The sequence below is a fragment of the Octopus sinensis genome, linkage group LG16 (assembly GCF_006345805.1).
Source record: "Octopus sinensis linkage group LG16, ASM634580v1, whole genome shotgun sequence".
Classification (NCBI taxonomy): Eukaryota; Metazoa; Mollusca; class Cephalopoda; order Octopoda; family Octopodidae; genus Octopus; species Octopus sinensis.
Window position 1 is genome coordinate 54395792 of NC_043012.1, and position 10681 is coordinate 54406472.

The 10681-nt window shown below is 36.8% G+C and overlaps 1 long non-coding RNA gene across 3 annotated transcripts; it reads right to left on the reverse strand.

Moving 5' to 3' along the window:
- Nucleotides 1–559: 559 nt before the first annotated feature.
- LOC118766582 lies at nt 560–8997 on the reverse strand. 3 transcript variants are annotated; one of them, XR_005002526.1, is made up of 3 exons: nt 5569–7437; nt 1354–5274; nt 560–929 (listed from the first exon to the last, which is right to left on the reverse strand). It is a non-coding gene; the product is annotated as an uncharacterized LOC118766582 (long non-coding RNA). The 3 variants fall into 3 exon arrangements; XR_005002525.1 differs by having other exon boundaries at nt 1339–5274; XR_005002524.1 differs by lacking the exon at nt 560–929 and having other exon boundaries at nt 1664–5274; nt 5569–8997.
- Nucleotides 8998–10681: the final 1684 nt, after the last annotated feature.

A 10681-nucleotide genomic window follows, 5' to 3' on the forward strand; every position in this document is an offset into this window, starting at 1 on the left:
AAGAATCTGTGAGTGAAATTCGATGAGAGGAAACTGTGCAGAAACTTGACATGTGTGTGTGTGTGTGTGTGTGTGTGTGTGTGTGTGAGTGAGTGAGTGTGTCAACATGTGAGAAATGTGTATGTGTAAATATATAAGTAAACGTATGAGTGTGTGCATGAGAGAGAGAAAGTGTGTGTGTGTGTATGCATGTGTGTCAATGTCAAGAAAGGATGACAAAAATATTAGAGAACAAAAATACTATATATAGTATTTCAACCAAACTCAGTCACATCCCTTTATCATCCCTTTACATCCACCTCCACTGACTGCTCTTTTTGACCTCTTTTGATGTCAATAATATATATATATATAATATAATATTATATATATATATATATATATATATATATATAATTTATATATATATATATATATATATATAATATATATTATATAATATATATGTGTATATATATATATATCTATATATATGTATATATATATATATATATATAATATATAATATATATATATATATATTCTATATATATAATATATATATATAGTATATATATATATATATATATATATATATATATCAAAGCATTAAGGTTGATATAATTGACTAAAACCAGAACGCCAGTGCCCCAGCATGGCCACGGCCCAATGACTGAATCCATTAAAAGAGCACAGAAAATACAAATAAACCCATGTCATAGCAACAAGTGCCATAACAACAACAGTAACAAAAATTATACAACAAGAGCACAGAGTAATTTCAAATGAAACGAACTGGTTGAACATTATCTTTCAGCTACATGTGCATCTGTGCAGTGTGCACGTGTAAGGCAACACTAAAATGCAATTGCAATGGATAAATTTGTGAGGTAAACACTACCAACTTAGGTGAAGCCTAACAGTAACAGAATCATAACTATTTTGTTATTCTTTTATTTCTGTTACTCTTTTACTTGTTTCAGTCATTTGACTGCAGCCATGCTGGAGCACTGCCTTTAGTCGAGCAAATCGACCCCAGGACTTATTCTTTGTAAGCCCAGTACTAATTCTATCGGTCTCTCCTTTGCCAAACCGCTAAGTTACAGGGACGTAAACACACCAGCATCGGTTGCTAAGCGATGTTTGGGGTGGGGGGGACAAAAACACACACACACAAACATATACACACACATACACATACTTATATATATACATATATACGACGAGCTTCATTCAGTTTCCGTCTACCAAATTCACTCACTAGGCTTTGGTCAGCCCGAGGCTATAGTAGAAGACACTTGCCCAAGGTGCCACGCAGTGGGACAGAACCCAGAACCATGTGGTTCGTAAGCAAGCTACTTATGACACAGCCACTCCTTTTCTCAAAGTACAACCGCTTTGTCTTTAACTAACACTCTTTAGCATTTATACTGGTCATATCATGGCCAAATATTCAAGTTGTTTTATGTTCAAAACAACCAGATCCACCCTCTTGCACCCATCCTAAAATGTCATTCAAAGCATAAACAATCACATCATCAGCCTCTTGAAGATAGGAGATAATTGCAGGATTAATTCAACACAATGTGAATTAAAAAATCATTGCATTTGACAGAGTAATCCGAGTGCTACGGGGTAAATTTAGTATATAATGAAGAATATAGTAAAAATATCGTTATCGTTATTAAGATTAAGTTTGGATTATAAATTAACATAAAATTTTAATGGGAAGTTTGTTTTGGGTTTTCTTTTTTTTTTTTTTTTTGTTTCGATCACTTTAAAATAGAAAGTTAGAAACATAGAACCAGGGCCTGTCACAGGTAGACTGGTGTCGAAGCGAGTTAACAAGATGCTGAATGAAGAAACAAAACCTAGATTAACCCTTTTGGTATCAACCCGGCTGAAACCGGCTCTGGCTTTGTAGTACAAATGTCTTATTTTCATAAGTTTTGAATTAAAATCTTCCATCAAACCTTAGTCACAATTTATGTTCCTAACACTAGCTTAATGATAACCAAGTTATTTTACTTAATTCTTTGTTATATCTAAAATAATTGAAAGAAACGCAGAGCATCTCAAAATAAATACAGTAATGAAAGGGTTAACTGATTATTAATATCTCGTTAATAGAAAACAATTAGTGTCTCTGTAAATTTTGGTTGCTGTTTGTGGTTAAACATCCGGTGGAAGGAAGTCACATCACTGGACTCTGTGAAGTGGCTGGTGTTAAGAAGGGCATCCAGCCGCAGAAACCATGCCAACACAGACATTGGAATTTGGCTCAGTTCTCTGGCTCATCGACTCCTGTCAAACCGGCCAGCCCATAGCAACATGGAAAACAGATGTTAAATGATGATGGTAATATAGAAGTAGGAAAGTGATGTTAATTATTAATAAGGATATATTTTTTTTGTTAATGAACTTCAACAAGATTTAATTATAAATCTAAAAAGTTTGATTCCTAATGAAGGCCAAAGGTGAAAAATTTAAGTTGATATTTAGCCCCAGACAACCCTGATTCAGCACACTACAAAAGCATTTCCAGCATAACTAGTAAGCCTTTTTTGACAGTGGAGTATGATGCAAAGGGAATTTGGCTGTTATTTCTAGTAACAGAAAAAAACATCCCCAATCCTCCACTGTCTCCACAAATTTGAACAGACAGGTATGGTCTACTACATCAACCCTAGTAATTTGTTGGTTCTTTGTTTTATCTACTCTAGAAGGATGAAAGACAAAGTCAACTCAGGTAGAGGTTCAAATTAGAATTCAAAATAAGATACCTAAATACTTGTTAATTGCTCTGCTAAATCTGCCAACCTGCAAGACATATAATTTTAAAAGAGAGATATTAATGTAAATTCTCAACCATCATCATCATCGTTATAACATCCACTTTTCCATGCCGGCATGGGTCAGAAAAAAATTCATTGCAGCATATTTTTTTATAGCTGGATGCCCTTCCTGTTTTTTAGGAGGAAATATTTCCCCACAACCAGACATATTTTTCACAAAATGACATCACTTGTATGACAGTAACACTCATTTAGAATCCACATGACATCAAGTCAAAGAGGGCACGCATGCACACACACATACACACACACAGATCAGTAAGCTTTTACCAGTTTCCATCTACAGAACCCACTTGCAAGACTTTAGTCGATCCAAGGCTTATAGTAAAAGACAGTTGCCCAAATTGTTGTGCAGTGAGACTGAACTAAAACCATCCAAAAATTCTTGGACCCAATTCATTTTCTATAATTTAGAAACTTCACCAATCTAGAGAAAAGACATCATTAGTTGACTGCTCGAAACTTTAAAGAAAATGAGAGAAACGTGGAATTTACGTATTTTATCAAGAAAACTTCGTCTAAAGAATCACAAATTAAACTCAAGTTATTTACATCTAAAGACAGTTGTCATATATTTTTCGTGGCACAGATACGCTTGTGTTATATAAGGTGATACAATGTAATATGCAGTGAATATGAAGATATCAGGTAATCAATGAAATCTTGGTAGCTGTTGTATTATTCAATTAGATACAGTTGAATTATGTTCCAATTTTAAACCACATCTTAACGATTCATATGGTAGGAAGCCAGAATTAATTTAATGAACAGTTACAGTTGAGTAAACTGAAGAATGAACGGCAACAGTAAGATTAATGATGGTAACAAGTGTACGAAAGTGAAAACGTTTATCTAACATGACACATATATATGCTCAAATGAAGTGTATGAGAGAGAAGAGGCTTATTTAACATGACATGTATATGTTCAAATGCTGTCCAAACAGCTCACAAAATTCTTGTTAAATAAGTCTTGTCAGCAATGAACTAATATCGATTTATACAGACAAACCACAATATATGAATACATGTGTATGTATATGTTAGAATGAACTACAAAAGAGCTACAGATTATCATGATGATAGCCTATCAAAAAAATTGCCAATTTCATATCCTGTTACTAAGGCATTCTATCCATGGTCAAGATATTCAGCACTTTAGCCTTTAAACTAGTCATAACTGGCTCAAATATTCTGCTTACTTTATGTTCAAATTGGCCAGATCCAGCCTCTCCCACTTATCCTACAATGTCACTGTGAAAATAAACAATCACATCATTGAAATTTCAAAGCTATGAGAAAATGCATTATTAATTCAGAACAAAATGAATAAATCTGCATTACATTCGACAGAGTGATTTGAATGCTAAGGAGTTAATTTTTAATGTCCCAGACACCCCACCACAACAAAATAAATTCAATAGAGTCGAAGAAAGCCAGTAATTCTTTGTAGCAGGAAAGACAAAGTAACAAACAAGGTAGTAAAGTTGTATGTCATGATGCTTTTGAGCAGTACAAGCCATCAGGACTCATGTTTGCCCTGGGTACATGTTCTTTTATTTCATGACCTCCTAATGACCCAATCTACTTAACTCATCATCATCAACATCACTATTTTGACATCCACTTTTCAATGCTTGCATGGGTCAGATGGAATTCTTCAAGGCAGACTTTCTATGGCTAAACACCCTTTCTGTAACCAACTCTCACTAGTTTCCAAGCAAGGTGGTATTTCTTCGTGACTGGACACTTTTTCATGGGAAACTAGATATGAAGGGCACAGCTTATATGACAGTAACACTCGTTTACAAGTATCGTGAAGGCGCATGGCTAAGTGGTTAGGGTATTCAGCTCATGATCAGAAGGTCATGAGTTCCATTCTCAGTGGTATGCTGTGTCCTTGAGCAAGGTATGCCTTATTCCACATTCTTCCAGTTAACTCAGCTGGCAAAAATGAGTAGTACCTATAACTCAAAGTGCCAGTTGTGCCACATTCTGTGCTACATTGAATCTCCCTGAGAACAACATTAAGAGTGTGCAAGTCTGTGGAGTACTCAGCCACTTACACATCAACTTCATGGGCAGGCTGTTCCATTAATTGGATCAACTGAAACCCTCAATGTTACGACCAATCAAGTGCCAGGTTTTTTGGGTTTTTTTAAAGCATCAGGCAACATCGCAAGACACAAACACACACATAAAATGAGTTTCTTTCAGTTTCCATCTCCAAAATCCTCTGACAAGTCTTTGGTTGATCCTGGACAACAGTAGGGGACATTTGCCCAAGGCGCCATACAGTGAGACTGAACCCAAAGCCATATGGTTTGAAAGCAAAGAACAAACTTCTTAACCACAGAACCAGATTGACATAATTCCCTTCTAACAGGGCTGAAGTATGCCACAGTCTATGTCCTACATCAAATAAGCACTGGCTTCAAGACCTGTGGTGGTGGTTGTTTCGTCTCGAGCCATGCCTGGCTCATAAGGGCCGGTTTCCCGGTTTCCTTGGCGTATAGGTTCCCCACATGGACAGGACGCCGGTCCGTCGCAGGTGAGCTGCAAGATGCAGGAGGAAAGAGTGAGAGAAAGTTGTGATGAAAGAGTCAGCAGAAGTTTCGCCACTCCCTTCTGCCGGAGCCACGTGGAGCTTAGGTATTTCGCTCATAAACACATACACATTGCCCGGTCTGAGATTCGAACCCACTATCCCTCGACCGCAAGTCCGCTGCTCTAACCACTAGGCCATTTGCCAGGAGACAAAGGGTCACCTTGATACACACCATGAAGATGAAACATCCGGTGATATTGTTACCAGCTGATGATGGTTTACCAAATCCTTAACCAAACCAAAGATGTATGAACCAGATAAATATAAATATAAAATAACTCGTGAATGTAAATTACACGAAGGAACAGCTTTTTTTGCAACACAATCATTTTCATACTTCCTCACACACACACATAGAAATACAATCATATGCACATAAGGAACACAACATACACCTACGGACACACACACACACATCTAGTCATAGAAAAACATCTACATCAACATTGGTGATTTGATCATCTAGATCGCTCAACCGAAATGATTATAGTTAAATATATTTTTGAGTTACTATATAAACATACGCACATATACATATATAAACGCACATACACACATATATATAAACGCACATACACACATTTATTATAACTAAGAAAATCAACATATACAGTTACACAGCGCGTGTGTGTGTGTGTGTGTGTGCGTGTGTGTGTGTGTGTGTGTGCATGTGTGTTTTATCTGGTTTAGTAATCAACATATTTAGTTACATATGTATATTATACTCTACTATCCTAACTTGGCATTAAGTTTGTTTTTTTAAATTTTTGTTCTGCAAACAAACTCTCATACAAACATAAACACATATAAATGTGTATGTAGGGGTGGGAGGGTGCAAGAGAGAGAGAGAGAGAGAGAGAGAGAAACAGAGAAGGAGAAATGGAGGGAGAGAACTTAAAAAAAAAAAGACAGGACAAGTTCATGATCAAAATTATTTGTTAGACATTCAGAGAAAAAATACACACACACATACGCGCACATAGATATATACACTCACACAAAATTTTTTTTTGTTTATATACATATATATGTATATGATGAAAAGACGAAACCATTTAACAGTATTTATAAGCTTCACTGAATAAACTGCTTCTTCAGACTATTTTACCACAGAAATATTTTAAATATTTTAAATATTTTACATATCAGGCAAAAATCTTAGAATGAGAGAATATTTTATTAGAAACTAATAAATGGCTTTAAATTTTGGGATAAGGCTACCAATTTGAGCAGAGGGGGTTAGTCAATACCATTGGCCCCCACTACTTAACTGGTACTTAATTTTAACAGCCCTAAAAGGAAGAAAGGCAAAAATCAACCTCATCATCAATTAATATCCGTTTTCCATGCTAGCATGGGTTACAGTTTGATTGAAAACTGGTAAGCTGGAGAGCTGCACCAGGTGCCAATCTGATTTGGCCTGGTTTCTACAGCTGGATGCCCTTCTTAATGCAAACTACTCCAAGTACACAGTGGATACTTCTTATATGTCACTGGCACAGGTGCCAGTTACGTAACACTGGCATCGGCCATGACTACAATCTCACCTGGCTTGACAAGCATGCTATATACCCAAAAGTGTGTGTGTGTGTGAAGGCACATGGCCAAGTTGTTAGGGTGCAGCACTCACAATCACTAGTTCGATTCTTTGGCCAGGCAGCATGCTGTGTTCTTGAGCACTTCAACATCTGACGTGTGATCACTTCAACATCTGACGTGTGATCACTTCAACATCTGATGTGAGGTGCACTTGTGCACCTGTACAAGCAATGTTGACTTGATGGAGGTAGTGAGCTGATGCACAATAAATATATTTGGTCACTATCAACAAATCGTTTGTGAAGGTCATTCAGCAAACACTGAATACTCATACATATCGTCTTCAACAGGAGACACCATATATATATATATATATATATATATATATATACACACACACATACACACATTGCTCTGTGGTTATTTCTTATGGTTGTATGTTGCAGCGTGTATGTGTGTGTGTATTATTATTATTATTATTATTATTATTATTATTATTTAAGGCTGCAAGCTAGCAGAATCATTAGCCCACTGGACAAAATGCTTAGCAGCATTTCACCCATCTTTATGTTCTGAGTTCAAATTCTGCCAAGAATCAGCTTTACCTTTCATCTTCTCAGGGGTTGATGAAATAAGTACCAGTTGAGTGCTGGGACCAATATAATCAGCTCCCCCTTAAAAATTCCAGGCCTTGAACCTATAGTAGGAAGAATTATCATTATTATTATTATTATTATTACTACTACTGAAAGACAGTGGAAAATTTATTTTTATCCAAATGTAGACTTCAGTCATTGTATTGTGCCCATGCTGGAGCATTGCCTTCAAGGGTTTCAGTTATATTGACTTCTATACTTATATCAAGCTATGACCCCTTTTATCAATCACTGTGTATTGAATGGCTAAGTCATTTTTGGCGCAAGAGAAATCCAACTCAACACACCATTTTATAACACCATAACCCCACACAGAATCCCCATCTCTTGAATTCTTTAATTCCTTTCAAAAAGGCATTGGTCAACTGAAGGCTCTGCTCAGTGATTGAACCCAGAATTAAATGGTTGCAAAGTAAACTTCTTAACCACATGTTTTGTTTTGTTCCATTTTGTTTTCTTTATGTTTCAGTCAGAAAGTGGGGAATGAATGTGTTTCTCAGACTTGCAGCTGTCTTACAAGAAGAGATGAGGGCTGTGATCACGGATGCTGCTACTAATGGTGACAGTAATGGGGCTGTAATAACGTGAGTGCATATGGGGTGGGGTCTCCTTTTCAAGCCCTTCCCCACTTCCACCCTCACCACTTATTCTCACTCTGACAGGCAGCCGTTTCCTTTTCTTCTTTGACAAAACTGCATCATTGTAGAAGTTTAGAAACATGGTTGCCTGGATTGAAGAAAGAGGTGATTCTCTCTCTCTCTCATCCCCCACCTCTGTGTCCATGACCATCACAGTTCTGAGACTGGTCACGGTGACATGGCAAATGTTCAGCTTAAATAGCTGCAAGTAAATGCCTGTCTATAACAGAAAAAAAAAACATAGGCAGGCAGAGAATTCTATTGAGATGAGGTCCTGAGAAGGAAGAACTCAAGTAAGAGATTAAACGAGAGATTCAGAAGATGTGAGATACATAGACTGGAATAACATAAGAAGACATGGTTTTTGATGGGTAGACTTGGCCGGCAGTGGTACATTAGCTAAAAAGCTGTGGAAAGCAGAGATTATTGTAGAAACAATAGAAGAAGCAAAGCAAGGAGACAGTGTCTGTAGTTCTATAGTTAGAGAGCAGAGTGTGGTGAAGCCAACAAAATTACATATTGGTCTAGATGAGTGTTAAGTTGAACTAAGACATGCAACCTATCCTAGAGGTGTTATATAAGCCTCATAGTTCAATCTTATTTTATTGCACACAAGGGGCTAAACACAGGGGACAAACAAGGACATACAAAAGGATTAAGTCGATTATATCGACCCAGTGCACAACTGGTACTTATTTAATTGACCCCGAAAGGATGAAAGGCAAAGTCGACCTCGGTGGAATTTGAACTCAGAACGTAGCGGCAGATGAAATACCTATTCCTTTACTACCCACAAGAGGCTAAACACAGAGGAGACAAACAAGGACAGACAGACGGTTTAAGTCGATTATATCGACCCCAGTGTGCAACTGGTACTTAATTTATTGACCCCGAAAGGATGAAAGGCAAAGTCGACTTTGGTGGAATTTGAACTCACAATGTAGTGGCAGACAAAATACCTATTTCTTTACTACCCACAAGGGGTTAAACACAGAAGGGACAAACAAGGATAGACATACGGATTAAGTTGATTATATCGACCCCAGTGCGCAACTGGTACTTAATTTATCGACCCTGAAAGGATGAACATAACAGCAGACAAAATACCGCTAAGCATTTCGCCCGGCGTGCTAACATTTCTGCCAGCTCACTGCCTTCTTATGGAGCTTACACAAAACCAAGTTTATACAACTTGTTTCCTTTTTTTTTTCCGCTTCTATTTCTGCTTTGCTTATACTAAAGAATGCCCAGGAAGTTCTGACTAATTAATTGGTAATGTTAATTATAATATATAGCTGTATAATCAACACTCTTAATTATCAATATGTCAGAGACTGCCCTGCACTAGAGTGTTAAATTAGAATCTCATTACAACATGAACAATATCACAAAACTTCATTTGATTAACAACAACATAATACATACACATATTCATAATATGAAAAATGTGTATGCACGTATGTGTGCATATATATATATATGTATTCCAGAACTGAAACCAGAACCATGTGGTTAGGAAGCAAGACTCTTACCACATATATAAAAGAACAGACATGCCTGTGAGGCTCAAAATGTATTTCCCAGCCATGTGGTTACAGGTTCAGTCCCACTGTATGGTAATTTAGGCAAGTGTCATCTACTGTAACCTCAGACCAACCAAAATCTTGAGAGTAGATTTAGTAGAGTAACTGAAAAAAGCCCATCAAGAATATAAATATATTGCTTTGTGTGTGTATGTAAGAGAAAAGCATATGTGTATGTGAGAGAAAGAGCATATGACACACATATACACACGTGTGTGTGTGTGTATCACCATGACCACTGTGACCGACCAGACTATCAGATGTTTCTACACATTGCTGGTCACAATGCGTTTTACATTGTTTTAGCCTTCAAATGATGCCACCCCGCAGGCTAAGCGAGCAGGCCAACAGAAGAAAGAGTGAGAGAAAGTTGTGGCGAAAGAGTACAGCAGAGATCGCCACCGTCCCTTGTTGAAGCCTCATGGAGCTTTAAGTGTTTTTGCTCAATAAACACTCACAACGCCCAGTCTGGGAATCGAAACCGCAAGTCCACTGCCCTAACCACTGGGTCATTGTGCCTCCATATATATATATATATAATATATATATATATATATATATATGGAAAAAAAAGTCAAGATATATATATATATTATATGAAGTTGAAGATATCTTATTAAGCCCTTCCAAAATCTCAATTATACTGAAAATTAATTGAAACATAGATAGCATAATCATTACAAACATAGGATTAATGAAATATGGAGAGATTTCAGAAACAGTAAATCCTAAAGAATTAAGTGGAATTTCTGCCACAACCATCTCTGATCAAAACAGACCAGAGAGATTAGAAGGCTCAACATTTCAAATCAAACTGTGAATAA